Raw genomic sequence first — 19,338 nt, forward strand, 5'->3', positions numbered from 1 at the left:
CTTCACAGAATTAGAAAAAAAGCTATCTTAAATTTCATATGGAATCCAAAAAGAGCCTGTATAGCCAAGATAATCCTAAGTAAAAAAACAAAGCTGGAGGCATCACACTACCTGACTTCAAACTATACTACAAGGATACATTAACCAAAACAGCATGGTACTGGTACCAAAACAAATATATAGACCACTGGAACAGAACACAGGCCTCAGAAATAACACCAACAATCTGATCTTTGACAAACCTGACAAAAACAAGCAATGGGGAAAGGATTCCCTATTTAATAAACGGCGTTGGGAAAACTGGCTAGCCATATGCAGAAAACTGAAAATGGACCCCTTCCTTACACCTTATACAAAAATTAATTCAAAATGGATTAAAGACTTAAACGTAAGACCTAAAACCATAAAAACCCTAGAAGTTTTATGCCTGAATGGCAATACCATTCAGGACATAGGCATGGGCAAAGACTTTATGACTAAAACACCAAAAGCAATGGCAACAAAAGCCAAAATTGTCAAATGGGATCTAATTAAAATAAAGAGCTTCGGCACAGCAAAATAAACTATCACCAGAGTGTACAGGCAACCTACAGAATGGAAGAAAATTTTTGCAATCTATCCATCTGACAAAGGGCTAATATCCAGACTTTACAAACAACTTAAACAAATTTACAAGAAAAAAAAAAAACAAACTATTCCATCAAAAAGTAGGTGAAGGATATGAACAGATACTTCTCAAAAGAAGACATTTATGTGGCCAACAAACATATGAAACAAAGCTCATCATCACTGGTCATTAGAGAAATGCAAATCAAAACCACAATGAGATACCATCTTACACCAGTTAGAATGGCAATCGTTAAAAAGTCAGGAAACAACAGATGCTGGAGAGGATGTGAAGAAATAGGAACACTTTTACACTTTTGGTGGGAGTGTAAATTAGTTCAACCATTGTGGAAGACAGTGTGGCAATTCCTCAAGGATCTAGAATCAGGAATACCATTTGACCCAGCAATACCACTACTGGGTATATACCTAAAGGATTATAAATCATTCTACTATAGAGACACACGCACACATATGTTTATTGCAGCACTATTCACAATAGCAAAGACATGGAATCAACCCAAATGCCCATCAATGATAGACTGGATAGATAAAATATGGCACTTACATACCATGTAATACTACGCAGCCATAAAAAAGGATGAGTTCATGTCCTTTGCGGGGACATGGGTGAAGCTGGAAACCATCATTCTCAGCAAACTAACACAGGAACAGAAAACTAAACACCACATGTTCTCACTCATAAGTGGGTATTGAACGATAAGAACACATGGACACAGGGAGGGGAACATCACACACTGGGACCTGTCAGGAGGTGGGGGACTAGGGGAGGAGTAGCATTAGGAGAAATACCTAATGTAGATGACAGGTTGATGGATGCAGCAAACCACCATGGCACATGTATACCTATGTAACAAACCTACACGTTCCGCACATGTATCCCAGAACTTAACGTATAATAAAAACCAAAACCAAACAAACAAAAAATAGCCACAATATGGAAACATCCAGAGTATCCATCAACAGATGAGTGAGTTTTAAAATGTGGTATATATACACAATAGAATACTATTCATCCTAAAAAAAAAAAATAGGAAATTCTGTCATTTGTAACAATATGGATGAACTAGAGGACATTATGCTAAGTGAAATAATCCAGGCACAGAAAGACAAATACCATATGATCTCACCTATTTGTGAAGTCTAAAAAAAATCAAACTCATAGAAGTAGAGGGTAAGGCCAGGTGGGTGACTCACGCCCGTAATCCCAGCACTTTGGGAGGCTGAGGCAGGCAGATCACTTGAGGCTGGGAGTTCAAGGCCAGCCTCACCAACATTCTGAAACCCTGTCTCTACTAAAAATACAAAAATTAGCTGGGTGTGGTGTCATACACCTGTAATCCCAGGTACTCAGGAGGCTGAGGCACAAGAATTGCTTGAATCCAGGAGACGGAGGTTGCAGTGAACCGAGATCTCACTAGAGGCCAGTGGGGTGGAGGTGGTGGGGAAAGGAGAGGGGTTGGTCAAGTGGTACAAAGTTTCAGCTAGGAGTAATAAGTTCTAGTAATCCATTATTGCATAGCCTGGTGACCATAGTTAGTAATACTTTATTATATATTTCAAAACAGCTAAAAAAAGGAGGATTTTAATGTTCTCACCATGAACGAAAAATGTTTACAATACATAAAATGTTTACAATACAAAAAATACTTTTTCTTAAAGCAAAAATACTTTACTTACTGTACTTCCCATTATTCAAAAAATAGATGCATAAACAATAGTCTAGAAAGCTATATCTAGATAGTAGGATCTTGCACGATTCTTTCTTTGAAGTACCTACATGTGTTTTCTGATTTGGTACAACAACATGTATAAATTCTATATATGAAAGTGCCACACCAAGCTCACGGTGTAGATCCTGAAACTAGATCTCACAACAGCTGCTTTATTTGGTAAGTGATCTCAAGGAATAGGAGAGGGGAGGTGGAAGAGTGACACTGGGCTGGAAGGAAAGCCAAATCAAGGATGGGTTATAAAGCTGACCACCACCACGGGAAACTGAGGTGTTCTTTCTAGAAATCCTTGCAAACAGCCATATAGAATGAACCTCATCATTGTCTGCCTGAGGGAGATAAGATGGAAGGATTCATCCACGGCTTCCCTCCCCCCTGGTCAAGGGTGTTCAGTTCCTCCTATTTCAAGGTTTGCACGTTTGACAGAAGGGCTAAGAAGGCTGCTGCAGGTGTCCCACTGACTACAGCAGAGAAGCCTCAGGGCAGAAAACAACAGCTTGACAGAGCAGCTGGAGTGAGCTGCTGAAATGTAACTGAAGTGAAAAGGAGGAGGTGAGAGGGTGAGCATACATGCACCTTATATAATATAATGTTGTGTAACATTAGAGATGGAAATATCTAGTTTTTCAAGCTGTGATTTTCTTGTTAATTAGAATGTTATAAGTCCCATGAGTAAGAGCAATTGTAATAGAAAAGGCCAAATGGAAGCCCCTGAAACTGCCAAACCCCCATCCAGCCAAGATAGTAAATAAAAACCATATCACATCTCCAAGGGACATAGAAGAGATTAGAGCCACCCTCAAAGATTTAAAGGATGCAAGGGTAGTTGTTCCCGTTGAGTTACCATTCTGGCATCTATAAAACCAGATGGTAAATGACTGTGTACTTCTTTAGTTTAACAAAGGAGTAGTCCCAATTGCAGCTACTGCACTGGGTGTGATATCTTTACTAGAGAAGATTAACACAGCCTCTAGTATGTAGTATGCCATCATTGATCTGATGAAAATAGTCTTTTCATACCAATCAAAAAAGAGGATCAGTGCAGTTTGCATTAGCAGGAAATGACAATGGTATAAATTCACAGGATTGCCCCAGGACTATATTAGTTCTTCTCTTATTTTCTGTCATAGGGATCTGTACTATCTGGTCATTTCACAAAAATTATATTGGTCTACTATTTTGAGGATACATGATAATGAGCAAGATGTGGCATGTACTGTAGATGCCTTAATAGATATGTATAATCCAGAGGGCACAACATTAACCCTATGAAGATCCAGAGGCCTGCCAGATTAGGACAGGAGATGTATTGATGGCCCCTTCAAAGTAAAAAGTAGTTTGCTGCATCTTTCACTGCCTACTTGTAAGAAAGAAGCACACCACTTGTTAGGCTCCTTTGGTTTTGCTTGCAGAACATTCCACACTGGTGGAATGCAGCTCCTGGCAGGCTACTGGGCCCCTATAGGCTGAGGACCTCACCACGGGACACCAAGTGGCCATGTGGCCAGAACAGCTCATCATAAGCCAGATGATCTCAAAGCCCCAAGTTACAAGGATAGGTGGGCTCAGCCAGAATCTACTGTAAGAGAGAAGCAGTACACTGGAGAATGTGCTTGAGCAGGTGCACAAGGCACAGATGAGCTGCAGGAAAGGTGGCCAGGCTCCCTGAGCCCCCTGCTGTGGCACTGACTGACATCTCTTCCTTGGCTCTCACCCATGACTTCATGGTGGTTTTTCTATGACTAGCTAACAGAGGAGAGGAACTCAAGCTTGACTCACAGACAGGTCAGCTTGGTGAAGTTGGTAGGCATTGATAATGGACTGATGCCCACAACACTCCCATTCACAAGTGACCTTGAAAGACCATGGTGTGGGCAAAGACAGCAGTGAGGCAAATCCTCTCAAAGGAAAAGCCATTTTAAAAAAAAATATGAAATTGCCTTTGTATACATTTATGTATTAACATTCTTATGTGTATTACCTCTACTTGCAGATTTATATAGGCTTACAAATATTTTTATTGAGTATTGTTTAAGTGATCTGGATTTAAATCACACCATCAGTTTAAAAAAAAATAGGCATTTTGATGTTATTATTAACAATGTTGGCTAGGTGTAGTGGCTCACTCCTGTAATCCCAGCACTTTGGGAGGCCGGGAAGTTGGGAGGATCTCTTGAGCCCAGGAGTTTGAGACCAGCCCAGGCAACATAGCGAGACCTAGTCTGTACAAAAAAAAATTTTTAATTAGCCAGGTGTGATGGTGCATGCCTGTAGTCCCAGCTACTTGGGAGGCTGAGGTGAGAGGATTGCTTCAGCTGGGGAGGTTAAGGCTGCAGTGAGCCGTGATCACACCACTGCACTCCAGCCTGGGCAACAGTGTGAGACCTTGTCTCAAAAAACAAACAAAAACAATGTCAGTAGGAAAGAACAGAAGGAGAAGACTTCTAAGACCATATGGAAATCATGCATAAGAAATAATAGGCTCTTAGGGAACTCTATTATTATTGCCTCAGCAAAGGGAGATTTGGTAAGCCTTGGCAAAACAACAAGAAGCCAAATTGAAATAGGAGAAAGACAACAGCATTTCAGAAACAAACAAACGCAGCTTTGTGTCAAGGCTCTGTTGCTTCCTGAGAGTATGACTTTGGAAAAGTTATTTAACCTCTCTGGACCTCAGGTTCCTCCTTTGTAAAATGAGACTGATGATATCTTAACTAGGTTCTTGACGGGCATGCCAAGTACAGTTGTACAGCCTGTGAACAAAGGAACCTAGTGGAAGAGGTGAGAAGGGACTAGCATCTCACCTGAGCTCAGATCACTGGGCAGCATCTATCCTGCAGGAGTTCTGTTTATAGTTTGCACAAGGCCCCTGTAGGTTACCTCAGGCCTAGTTGTTCTAAGGATTTAAGAGACATCACATTTGTAAAGCACTTAGTAAGCAGCAATCAATGGCAGCTGCTATCATATTCTGTCAGTTACTGAAAACCTACACTGCAAACAGAAGTCAGGACCCAGCTCTGTGTGATAGAGACGGCCACAACAGGAAGTGCAGGTCTCTGACAGAGTCGCTTCCCCAGGGACTCTAAAGGACCTAAGAGCAGGGACCTGTCTTACTCACCTCTGATGTTCCGGGCAGTTAGCAGACCATAAATTTTTGTTGAGTGATTGAGTAAATAGAAGGATCCTCTTCCTTTTTGTTTTTGAAAAAGTAACAGTAATAAAAACATATTTGAAAATATTTGCTTGGATGCGTTCTTGAGCACCTTCTTCTCCTATGTTGGTTTTCAGTTCACCAGTTCTCAGACTGAGTTTTCTCGTTTTAAGGCCACTTACAGGGTAAATTTAGGTCTGTGTTCAGAGTATGTCACTTCACTGTCTTACATTTAGAAAGAGAATCCTCAAATAACGAAACCAAGCAATAACAACTCCACAGACTCTCCAAGCTTGTTCTTTGTCATGTTTGCCATGTAATCAAACTTTCAGCCCCACAGAAGTGGAACTAAACCACCCATAATGTTACACTGATCAAACTTAAGTCTGATTTCTTTAGAGTCTTTCCGCTGACCCTTGTCTCTTCCTTTCTTTTAGATTACTGAATGAGTCTGGCTCTTTAACTTATGCTTACTGAACTCTATGATTGCTGAGGACAGCAACTAGGACTGGAAGAAATTGTCTGCCAGATAAGTGGTAGAAAAGCCCTCTCATGGTCCCACCCAGACTCTTTCTTATCTTCCAATGTGCACTGGAGACTCAAACCACACCATGACCCCGTTAGCAGCATAGGGAGGTTCCAGAATGGTCCTCTTCAGTGATAAAGAGGGAACGCATCTGAGGTATCATGGAAACTGTCTTCCCCTAAACAAAACTTGCAATGGAATCTAGCAAAATAATCTTCTCAGTTTAACAAATTTAATTTTTCTATAGTTGCCTCTGAGTTAGGCAACTAGCTCTAAAATATGATGTGATGCGATAAAATGCAATATGCCTTGCTAATATGGGTCACTTATTCTGTTTGTGTCCTACCCCTGTTCCACTGCTGGGTTGAATCCCTCACTTTCTCTTAGTTCACCAGTGACTAGCCTCATTAACTTGTCAGAATTAAACTTACGTGTTGTGCTGCTAGTTGTTTTTTTTTTTTTCTTTAACACAACCTATTTTTATTTCTTTTTAAGAAATTCAACTTTGATTTTAGATTCATGGGGTACATATGCAGGCTTGTTCCACTGGTATATTGCATGAGCATGATGCTGAGGTGTGGGGTACGATTGACCCCTTCACCCATGTAGTGAGGATAGTATCCAATAGGTAGTTTTCCAGCCCTTGCCCCTCTCCCTTCTTCCCCATTCTTGGAGTTCCCAGTATCTATTGTTCTTATGTTTGCATCCATGTGTACCCAATATTTAGCTCCCACTTATAAGTAAGAACATGTGATATTTGGTTTTCTGTTCCTGCGTTAATTCTCTTAGAATAATGGCCTCCAGCTGCATCCTTGTTGCTACAAAGGACATGATTTCATTCTTTTTGTGGCTGCATAGTATTCCATGGTGTATAAGTACCACATTTTCTTTAACCAATCCACCATGGATGAGCACCTAGGTTGATTTCATGTCTTTGCTATTGTGAATAGTGCTGTGATGGACATACAAGTGCATGTGTCTCTTTGGTAGAACGATTCTTTTCCTTTGGGTATATACTCAGTAATGGGATTTCTGGGTTGAATGGTAGCTCTGTTTTAAGTTATTTGAGAAATCTCCAAAATGCTTCCCATAGTGGCTGAACTAATTTATTAATACATTCCTATCAGCAATGTGTAAGTGTTCCTTTTTCTCTGAAGCCTTGTCAGCATCTATTATTTTTTTACTTTTTATAATAGCCATTCCAACTGGTGTGAGATGGTATTTATTGTGGTTTTGATTTGCATTTCTCTGATGATCAGTCATGATGAGCACTTTTTAATGTTTGTTGGCTACCTGTATGTCTTCTTTTGAGAAGTGTCTGTTCATGTCCTTTGCTCATTTTTTAATGGAGTTGTTTTTTGCTTGTTGACATGTTTAAGTTCCTTATAGATTCTGGATATTAGACCTTTGTTGGATGCATAGTTTGTGAAAATTTTCTCCCATTTCTGTAGGTTGCCTGTTTACTCTGTTGATAATTTCTTTTGTTAGGCAGAAGCTCTTTAGTTTAATTAGGTCCCATTTGTCAATTTTTGGTTTTGTGACTGCTTTTGAGGTCTTAGCCATAAATTCTTTGCCCAGGCTGATGTCCGGAATGGTATTTCCTAGATTTTTTTTCTGGGGTTTTTTATAGTTTGAGTTCTTACATTTAAATATTTGATCAGTCTTGAGTTAATTTTTATACATGGTGACAGGTAGGGATCTAGTTTTATTCTTCTGCATATGACTAGCCAGTTATCCTAGCATCATTATTAAAGGCAGTCCTTTCCCCATTGCTTATTTTGTCAGCTTTGTCAAAGATCAATTGGTTATAGGTGTATGATTTTATTTCTGGGTTCTCTATTCTGTTCCATTGGTCTGTGTGTCTGTTTTTGTACCAGTGCCATGCTGTTTTGGTTACTGTAGCCTTATAGAATAATTTGAAGTCAGGTAAAGTGATGCCTCTGGCTTTGTTGTTTTTGCTTAGGATTGCTTTGGCGATTCGGGATCTTTTTGGTTCCAAGTGAATTTTAGAATAGTTTTTTTCTAATTCTTTGAAAAATGACATTGGTAGTTTGATAGGAATAGTGTTGACTCTGTAGATTGATTTGGGCAATATAGCCATTTTAACAATATTGATTCTTCCAATTCATGAGCAAGAAATGTTTTTCCATTTGTTTGTGTCATCTCTGATTTCTTTCAGCAGTGTTCTGTAGTTCTCCTAGAGATTTTTCACCTCCTTGGTTAAAGCTGTATCCCTAGGTATTTTATTTTTTGTGGCTATTGTAAATGGGATTGCATTTTTGATTTGGCTTGAACATTACTGGTGTATAAAAATGCTACTGATTTTGTACATTGGTTTTGTATCCAAACAACTTTACTGAAGTTGTTATCAGTTCCAGGAGCCTTTGGCAGAGTCTTCAGGGTTTTCTAGGTATAGAATCATATCGTCAGGGAAAAGAGAGAGTTTGACTTCTTTTCCTATTTGGATGCCTTTTATTTCTTTCTCTTGTTTGATTGCTCTGGCTAGGACTTCCAGTACTATGTTGAATAGGAGTGGCGAGACTGGGCATTTTTGTCTTGTTCCAGTTCTTAAAAGGAATGCTTCCGGCTTTTGCCCAGTCAGAATGATATTGGCGGTAGGTCTGTCATGGATGGCTCTTACTATTTTGAGGTATGTTCCTTCGATAGTGCTGTTTGTTTTAAACAGTGTAGAGAACTCCAGTCCCTGTAACTGTAACAGCAAAATTTCCCACAGAAGACCAGCCTCAGTGAGCATAAAGAAGGGGCCTTTGTTCTTCCTCAAAACAACTAATCCCTCTTGTAAATAGGCCTGCCATCCAACCCCGGAGACTTCTAAAGAGTTTTGTCCTTGGAACTTTCTTTAGTTCCTCCGAGCATGTTTCATTGTAACAGGTCTTCCGCTGGTTTTAACTGCCTATTTGAGGTTGCTTTTAGGACAGCTGCTTTTAAGTTAATCTTTATATTCACTGACTTTGATGCAAAACAAACAGTATTATGTTGTTGCTTCTATATGAGCACAGGATTTCTTACGATTAACTCTATTCAAGCCTAAATAGCAAACTTTTGGGCAACATTTAAGAGAGTACATCACTGTAAATGCAGTTTATAATTTTTTTCTCATTAAATGAATTATATTCAGTAGATTTTCTTTACAGGAAAATGTTAGAAGAAAGTTTAAAAATGACACTCTTCACAATCATTATATTTTGGAATGCTGCATTAGAAAATCACAAAAGATTTGAAAAGAGAAGGATACCAATCCTCAGATATGATTTTCTGTTTTTGATTCTAATAAAATAAGCCAAGTGTTCCGTTCGTGATCTATGGAGAAGTTCTAGCTTCCTTTAATATCAAAATCCTTCCAAATGCCTATCAAGCTATCTTTCTGACGTACCCCCACCAGGCTTCCCATTAACTTCACAAACCCCACTTCACAGATTACCCAAAATAACAGAAAGAGGCCTTGTAAGGGAATGGTTAAGAGTATGAGCCTGATGCAAGACTAGCTCTACCCCTTACTACCTATGACAATGACAATGAGCAAGTTGCCTAAACTCTCTGTGCCTCATTTTCCCATCGTAAAATGAGAATAGGAACAATACATATCTCTGAGAGTTATTAGGATTAAATGAGTTAATATTTCTAAAGGGTTAGAATAGTGCTTGGCAGGAATTACTACATAAATGTTGCTAAATTAAATTTTACCTAAGTCTAATCCTGACTTGCTTTTTCTCTCCAAAATTAGGATTTATATCCCATAAATTTAGTGAAAAAAATTGTTAGTAATTTAATGCTGTTTATATAAATAACATACATAATAAGTATCTTCAGGCCGGGGATGGTGGCTCACACCTGTAATCCCAGCACTTTGAGAGGCTGAGATGGGTACATCACTTGAGGCCAGGAGTTTGAGACCAGTCTGGCCAACATGGTGAAACCCTGTCTCTACTAAAAACACAAAAATTAGCCAGACATGGTGGTGTGCACCTGTAGTCCCAGCAACTAAGAAGGCTGAGGCAGGAGAATTGCCTGAACTCAACATATGGGGTTGCAATGAGCCAAAATCATGCCACTGCCTCCAGCCTGGGTGACAGAGTGAAACTCTGTTTCCAAAATAAATAAATAACATAATAATAGTAAGTATCTTCATTATAGATTATAACAATCTAGATGTCCAACAATAAACAAATTGTTAAATATTAAGATATTTAATTTTAAAAAGTAAAATAGAAATTTATTTTCAATATGTGTTTAAGTGGAAAAAGCAGGTTAGATAAAATAATGTACATTATGATTCAATTTTTATTGAAACAATATGTATTACAGAAGAAGGCAAAAGAAAAGTCTAAACAGATAGATACCAGAATGCTGCCAGTGTTATTTTGGGTGATGAAATGATGAGTGGTTATTTCTTCTTTTTTAAAAAAAAAAAAATCTAGATCTTCTAAATTGTCTCCAAGAACATTTGCGATTTATAAATAAAATATATTAAGAATTTTAATAAAAACATAAATTTATGATTGTGGAAATTTATTTTCTCTCCATGGAAATCTCTAAGGAAAATGAAGAAATATACTGAATTCCTCTAATTAAATATAATCACAATTTTCATTAACCTCAAAGTTATCAAGGAAGAGCTATTTCAATCCATTGCCTTAGATATCATAAGATATAAAAGGTATTTTAAACAATTTTGCATTTATCAGCTTATATATTTAATCATTTGTTCTCATTTTTATCATACATTAGTTGTGGAGAAGTAGTGTAGTGTTTGGTTTGTCTTCTGTAATCTGACTTTTAAAAACAACTCATTACACTAAATTTGAGAACTGAGCAGTAGATATTTTACAGATAAAATAATTTTTAATTATGTTTTTTCAATCTAGAAAGTAACAGAAATAAAAAGTTCTAAGGGATTATTTGTGAGGCAAGATAGATAACTACTTAAATAAGGATAATTTTCCAGGAGCCAGAGAGCAAAGTTATATATAATATCACCTTACATTACTGTTATTAGGGAGATTTTATTAGGTCACTTCTGATTTTTGCCCTTCTTCAAGTGCAACTTTGTTTATCCTCAAACGGACTTGTTGGTTTCTTCCAATCTCATCTCAGCCTTAAGTAAAATATTTGCATGTTCCTCCTTTTTTTTTTTACTATGTTGAATATTATCCTTCCTCTCTCATACTAAGAATCATAAACCTAAAAGCCAAAATACAGTACACCAGGAAACTAATAATTTGATATATTTAAAATGTACAGATTTGAGGGATGTCATCTGATTTTTGTTCCCCAACAGAATTGAAAAAAACCCATTTCTGCCTCTTGTTGAATCAACTGCTTCTAACTGACACATTTTTAAGTATTAGAAATAGCCGTTTTAACCTTGCTAAGTCTGTGCAATCATCTTCTCTAGCTATCTTGCTTCTTTGTTCCTAAGAGGAATTCCCACTGGATTATTGAAAACGTTCTGCCTTGCTTTCCTTAAATCTGTTCTCAGATTTAGAAAAAAAGGTTCTGAAAAGAAGATGACCCAGTTTTCTAGAGTGAATAAAACTTTTTTCACCACAGTGGAAATCTTACAGTATTTTTTTCAAAGTTGTAAGATGGTGAGGAAAGGGTATTTTTTCTTCTTATTAGAAGTATTGAATAAAAGATATATAATATGTCAAAAATCTTAGAAAATCTATGAACCAAAAATCTGTAAAGACAGCCCAGAAAACTACAAGAAGGTTAAAAAAAAAGAAAAAAGTGAGGCAAAGCCTCTTTCTCTTGTAATCTAGCTTCTCTGTGTATTGAAAGACTCAACGTGGCTTTCTATTTCAAATCTTACACTATGAAGACATTTGATTAACCAGCGATATTAGGTTACTAAAATATTTTACTCAAGAAAACAGCCCTCTTATACCATATAAAAGAGAAAAATATTCAAATAGAACTCAGAATAGAAAGTACTAAACTCTTTTACTGTATGTAAGGAAATTACTGATTTTTTTTTCTGGAAGATTGGTAGTTTTTCATATTCTTTCTCATATGCAGTTCCCCTTAAATTTATTGCCCTTTTATCTTCTGTTAAATCCCCAAGAAACATTTTAAAGATGTTCTCTTACAGTACCTAAAAAGTTAACTAAGTTTTTCTACTGTCTCATAATCCATTCCAATTATTTACTTTTAAATTTTTAATTCATCCGTTTATTTATTGATTCACAATACTTATGGAGTGCCTACGATGTTTCATGACTGCTTAGGCTCTAGGGATACCACGCATGGTGAGCATGAACAGGCTCACACATTATGGAGCTGATGGGCAAATAAGGTACTCAGGTATGAATCAAATGATCACACTATGAACTGAGGTTCGTGTTCTGAAAAAAAGAACAGTCTCAGAGAGTGGACCCTCACTTAGAGTAGGGGACAGGGAAAGCTTCCCTGGGGAAACAAAACAAGGCATCAAGAACCAAAATGAGGCTGAGCCTAAGATTTAATTTCCTATCATAAAAACATTGCAGGAAGCCAACCACACTATTCTAAAGGTGAGCAGAACAAATTTCATCTGAACCCATTTCTGACCAAAGGTGTTTCTTCTTTCTCATAGAAAATGCTTAGCATATCTCACTGAAGCATTATACAGAGTACCCTTTTTTCCCTGGCTGTTTCCATGTATGTAAGAAAAAAGTGAAAAAAATTCTCAGCATTTTTTCGCCATTTTGTTTCTCTGTCAAATAAATTATCTTTTTCAGATATTTCTATATTAAAAAAAGATGTTTCATTGATTCTTATTTGCAAATCTATTCCACAATATTGCTATTACAGATTCCAATTTATTCTTTTTCACCCTCTTTGGAAATCTGTAACTATATATCAAATTACTACTCACTTATGTTTCATTAAATGGAACAACTTAATTTTTATTTCTACTTGTTGCTTTAGTACTATTTTAAATCATTGTGAAGAAATACTTTAATTTATTTTTGAGACAGGGTCTCACTCTGTCACCCATGCTGGAGTGCAGTGGTGTGATCTCAGCTCACTGCAGCCTCTACCTCCAAGGCTCAGGCGATCCTCCCACCTCAGCTCCCGAGTAGCTGGGTCACAGTCACACACCACCATGACGGCTAATTTTTTGAATTTTTGTAGAGATGGATCTCGCCATGTTGCCCAGGCTGGTCTTGAATTCCTAAGCTCAAGTGATCTGCCCACCTTGGCCTCCCAAGGTGCTGGATTATGGTGTGAGCCACATGCCCAGCCAGAAGATACTTTATATCAGACTTCCCTAAAACTCCAAATATATTTGATCCCTTTTTACTTGTTGCTTTTATCTGTTGCTTTTATTTATTTTTAACTTACTTTGAAACAGGGTCTGTCACCCAGATTGGAGTGCAGTGGTGCAAATCATAGCTCACTGCAGCCTTGAACTTCCGGGCTCAAGCAATCCTCCTGACTCAGCCTTCTGAAACCTGGAACTACAGGTGCATGCCTCATGCCCAGATAATTTTAAGATTTTGTATAGATGGGGTCTCGTTTTTCCCTAAGGCTGGTCTTGAACTCTTGGTCTCAAGCAATCCTCCAGCCTTGGCCTCCCAAATGCTGAGATTATAGGCGTGAGCCCACTGTGCCCAGCCTCTTTTTATTTTTTTTAAGTTTATTCTTATTACAATCAAATGCATGTCCTATAGAGAAAAATAAGATTTTCAGTAGTAAAATACAATAAAAACTACCAATCCTGAACCAGAGATAACCACCATTAATATTTTGTTATATACCTACATATAACTATATTTTTATATAATTTACTGTGTTTTTCAGGATTTTCATGAGGTTAGTTGAGTAAACAAAAATGACAGCATTTTTCTTGGTTATAATTAATGATCTATTTACGGATTTTTTGTTTTTGTTTTTTTTGAGATGGAGCCTTGCTCTATCATCCAGGCTGGAGTGCAATGGCATGATCTAGTGAAGACAACAGAAGGAAAAATAAAAAAGAGGCCAAAGGTAGCAGTAAAGACTATTATGGTTGCATAGCTAGAAGTCCAGAATATGAAAAGAGAGCACTAAACCTACACTGCATAAACGCACCCACAGTGCCAGTAGAAAGAGAAGTGGTGGAAGAATGCAGAAACCAATTCAAACAAATCCATACAAATATTTGATGGTACATAAGGGGGGCTATATATGAAATTGCAAAAGGTTGCATGTAAGTTTGTCTGGAATATTACAATAAAAATACATGCTTTTCAGCCAATCTCGGTAGCTCATGCCTGCAATTCCAGAAACTTTAGGATGTGGAGGCAGGTGGAATGGCTTGGCCCAGGAGCTTGAGACCAGCCTGGGCAACATAGTGAAACATCATCTCTAACAAAAAATGCAAAAATTAGCTTGGCATGGTGGTGCATGCCTGAGTCCCAGCTCCCCAATACAGGGAGGCTGAGGTGGGAGGGTGCTTGAGCCCAGGGGCCAAGACTACAGTGAGCTATGATTCCACCACTGCACTCCAGCCTGGGTGACAAAGTGAGAACCCTGGATCAAAAAAAAAAAAAAAGATACATGCTCTTCAGAGCCATTTTAGGAAGATGGAAGGAAGACTATTAAATGATCCGTGCATCAGTGCATATGCTAGCCTACATACACCTCTGTGTTGAATTTGAAAAAAAAATGCCTCTGTCTCCTGGCTGACGTAGCCCCACACAAGACTTGGCGTTGGACATGGGAGAGCACAGGTTGAACCACAGCCCTCACTCACGCCTTAGCCCAGGTGCCCTGTGCACTGGAATCAGTGAGGTTTGCTGCATCTCTTCCACATCCCATTTCAGCTTTGCTAGCTGGCTCTCTGTTAAGCTCTGATGATAGGGGTGCTAGAGGGAGACTGAAATGTGGGAAGAGGAAGGAGGGACACCAGCTTTCATCCTGTGAGCTTCCTGTTTGCTTTTGGTTCTTGCTACTGGCACCATTAACTGTTCACCATAGCAGCAGTGGATCCAGTTTTCAGTTTCCCTACCACCTGCAGAAATAACTGGACTGCACCCCACCTCCCCACCAAGAGACACCAGCACAAACCCCTCTTCCAAAGACAGATCCCAGCTCCAAGAGACACTGCCTCCAAACTCAGAGACAACACACCAACTGAGCAGCACCTTTCTCCTCAGATGTCTGAGTTTCAGCTTCACGCCGCCGCTCCTCTAAGTTTCTACATTTTAAGAATTCCAGCCTCTTACTTTTGGTTCCCTCAGACCTAGAGGTGGTTAAGAGTTCCCTGCAGTTGCTACCTCTGTAATATCTTAGATTTTTTTCTTTTCACCTTTTTGGTCACCAGGTTGACAATATTTATATTTCGTTTGGACAATTCTTTTTTTTTTTTTTTTCAGACAGTCTCACTCTGTTCACCCAGGCTGGAGTGCATGGAGGTTGCAGTGGCTCAATCTCAGCTCACTGCAACCTCTGCCCTCCCCACCTTGGTTCAAGTGCTCTGGCCTCGTTGACAATTCTTTTATATTAAATTATATTTATTGGTTGGGCGCAGTGGCTCACGCCTGTAACTTTGGGGAGCCGAGGTGGGCCGATACATGAGGTCAGGAGTTCCAGACCAGCCTGGCCAACATGGCAAAAAACCCATTCTACTATAAAAATACAAAAATTAGCTGGGCATGGGTGGTGGGCGCCTGTAGTACCAAACTACTCTTGGAGGCTAAGGCAGGAGGAATTGCTTGAACCCAAGAGCGGAGATTGTAGTGAGCGAAGATTCACCAACTGCACTCCAGCCTGGGCCACAGAGTAAGTGAGACTCGTCTCAATAAATAAATATAAAAAATAAAAATTATATGTATTCAGGTAACTCTGTATAATTCCTGTTCTCTTGACTGAACCTGAGTATACAAAGGAGAAGATAAATTAGATCAATAAACCATCATTAATCTATATACATTATTTTCTCAGGCATTACTTGGACTGTTCTAACATCAAAACTGGTCGATAAGAGGAAACAACTTTCCATCCGACTCGAGTTGGGGATTCTTGCCAGAATTAAGGCTGTTCACATTACTGAAGAGCTTAGCTGGCTTAGCTGGACTCCTGGTAGGAGAATGATAAACCAAGCCTCTATCTTTCAAAGGGATGTACTAAACAGGAAAATAGGTTATTCTGCAGTTAAACCACAGTCCTCTGACTAGTGATGGCTTACAGCAAATAAATGTTTCTCTCTCGGAGGTTTTATAACAACTGAGGATCCATTGCACCTTTCTTCCATGCTTCTTCATCAAATATCTTTTCATTTCATTGGAGACTAAGCTGAGGTATGCTGCTACCCTTGTCTCACAGCAAGGAAAGGGAATAAGAATGAAATCATGCAATGGCTCACAAGCCTTCTGCTTGGAGGTGGTGTAAGTCACCTCCTCTTGCATTCCTTTGGTTAAAGCAAACCATATAGCCAAACTGCTAATCAGTGGGGCATTTTGGGGGTTAAGAGTTAACAAAATCTTTTTCTCTGCTCCATATGAATTTGACCTTTAGTTTAAACATTCTAGTTCTGTTCCCCTAGAACCAGATTAGAGTACTGATGTTAACAGTATACTCAGCAACATTGCTTATAATATAAAAATGATCTCTGATTGGAAATTGCATCTGGAGTGGGAGGAAATAAAACGTACCATAAATACCTGATGGAGATTGTAGCCTCTAGCATCCTTGAATGTGCTGTTTTAACTGAGGATGTGTAGTGATGCCAGAAAATGACACATCTGAAGTTGTACAGGCGATATTGGGCTCCTGAAGGAATGAGACCTTAAGTCAGGGTGGTTCCTGCACTTGCCTCATATGCATCATACCTTCATGCATTTAGCTGTCTCTGGGCAGCTGCATAATTTGGAGGGACATCTGACACCACCTATAGTTAATTGTGGTTCCTGTCTCATGTTTTCGTTTTTCTTTTCTTCTTTCTTCTTCTTCTTTTTTTTCTTTTTGTCTTGAGACAGTCTCACAGGTCTCACTCTGTCGCCAAGGCTGGAGTGCAGTGGCGAGATCGGCTCCACTGCAATCTCCACTCGCAGATTCAAACGATCCTCCCACCTCAGCCCCCTGATAGCTGGAATTACAGGCACCTGCCACTATGCACGGCTAATTTTTGTATTTTTACAAAAATTCACAGTGTTGGCTAGGCTGGTCTCGAACTCCCAACCTCAAGTGAGCTGCCCTCCATGACCTCCCAAAGTGCTGGGATTACAGGCATGAGCCACCACGCCCAGCCCTGTCTCATGTTTCTCTGAGTGAATCTGATGCCAAAGAGGCCTATGGTAGTTTTGTGAGTTTGAATGTTGACCTGAACATATAATAGGTTTGATGCCATTGTGGGCACTGTAGGCAGAAATTCACATTCTGCCCCGCAAGACATCAATATAAGAATGGATGTTTTCTATCTGAAAGATGAACAGATAATTTTAGAAACAATAACAGTAGGAAGGGATTCTCCTAGAGGACCTAGTACTTTTCATTAGACAACAGATTCATAGAAAACTACTGATCAATAGAGGAAAAATGGAAAGAGAAACAGGTTTGTGGCTCAGAGAAACCTCAGTTAGAAACCTGGCTCTGCTGCTTCCTGCCTGTAATCTGGGTGAGTTGCTTTACCCCTCTGAGCATCAGAATGCTCAGCTATAAATTTACTATTTTTTTCAGGCATTTTTACTAAAAGAAAAAACTCAACTGGAACTCAGTTAAGCAAAAACAACAACAACAACAAAAAAAAAAATCTAAAAGGGCACAAATGGTGCTGCAATCTAATGGACTTGAGTCTCCAGACTCTTTCTTTGCCCCATCTGCAATTTTTTCAGCTTCTTGGCTTCATTCAATCCTACTCCAGGGGAAGGATTTCTCTGTAGGACAGAGATGTTGCCAGCTCTGGCTTACATTCTTACCATGGGTATATATCACCATTTTAAATTAATGATTTCATTTTAAAATGTAACTAAACGCTCTCTTATTATCTTACCTGTCTTCATTGAATTGCTCTTCCTTATTTTAAAGGCTGATTTTTGTCATTTCCAGATTGAAGACAATCCTTGCTAGAGAAGTTGGGAAGAAAGAGTAAAACTGATCATTCATAACGTTCTGCTATCTAGTTCTGCTGCCTTCATCAACATTACGATCTTTTCCAGAATGCTAGCCTATCCTTCACATGTTCTTCACATAGAATGCTAGCCCTATCCTTCACATGTTCTTGCTCAGAAACATGGCTGGTTATCTCATAGTGCCACAGTCATCATTCATAATTACATAAAAAGGTTAAATTTTAACCTTAGTGTTGCCAGATGTTATGCACATTATATTTCCAAATATAATTTTTAAAAATTTCATTCAGGCTATTTTCTTCATGTAAACCTACTTTATTAGAAATGATGGTCCATATAATACTCAGAACAAACTTCTTCAGTTTATGAAAAAAATTGGATAATTCATGCATTTTTCCAAAAACAGAATTAGCCTATTTTTGCTTTCTGAAAGGTAGAGGGCCAATCCCTGGTATAAATTTTTTACTAATTTTTCCAAAGATACAGAACCAGTTTTCTCTTTCTTCAAAAGGGCAGAACAGTTTCTAAGTCCCTTACTTTTAGAGATCTAATTTCAGTTCTGAAGGTAACGATCCCGGGACATAGGGATGGTTCTTTTTAACTCCTTTGGCATAAATTCTCTTGCATTGCAATTGAGACAAGTCCATTCTTGTGATGAGAATTTACAGTCTAGTAATCTTAAACACCAAATAAAGTTACAGAATTTCCTTTCCAGCTGCTGAGAGGAATTTAATGGATTTCCAGTCACAGAAAAGAGTCTTGGAGAATCCCTTGTGTTCTGGGCCTGGCTGGATTCTGCCCTCTTTCTTGATACTAAAACTCCACATTGACTATCATTGGTTTTCTTTTACAGATTTTGGAGACTTTAACAAAATGAGATGACAAATGTAAAATATATCTTCTTACCTCTATCAACAATTTCAATCCCTTCTCCTTTCATCTTGCAAACCAATTTTTCTTGTTAGCCTTTTACTTCAGATTCCTTTTCTTCTAGTTGTTCTTTAAAGATGCCAGTTCATCCTACAAGTTAAAATTGATTTAAAAACTAGGCAGATATGACTAAAAGAGAACATTTCAGAGAGCATATTAGCTCTTTAAATCAACAATCAGATTTTGTGATGAAAACAATCTACAAGAATTTAGACGCGGCTGGGCGTGGTGGCTCACGCCTTTCATCCTAGCATTGTGGGAGGCCAAGGTGGATGGATCACTTGAGGTAGGAGTTTGAGACCAGTCTGGCCAACA

The 19,338-nt window shown here is 38.6% G+C and overlaps 1 protein-coding gene across 1 annotated transcript in view; it reads right to left on the reverse strand.

The window, feature by feature from the left end:
- The window catches only part of PPFIBP1 (PPFIA binding protein 1), a 542,301-nt gene extending 523,258 nt beyond the window's left edge, over positions 1–19,043 (reverse strand). The window contains exon 1 of the mRNA XM_030804628.1: positions 19,000–19,043. The gene's annotated coding sequence lies outside the window, so the exon portion shown is untranslated. The remainder of the gene's footprint in view (positions 1–18,999) is intronic.
- Between the last annotated feature and the right edge of the window lie 295 nt (positions 19,044–19,338).

The sequence above is a fragment of the Nomascus leucogenys genome, chromosome 23 (assembly GCF_006542625.1).
Source record: "Nomascus leucogenys isolate Asia chromosome 23, Asia_NLE_v1, whole genome shotgun sequence".
NCBI lineage: Eukaryota > Metazoa > Chordata > Mammalia > Primates > Hylobatidae > Nomascus > Nomascus leucogenys.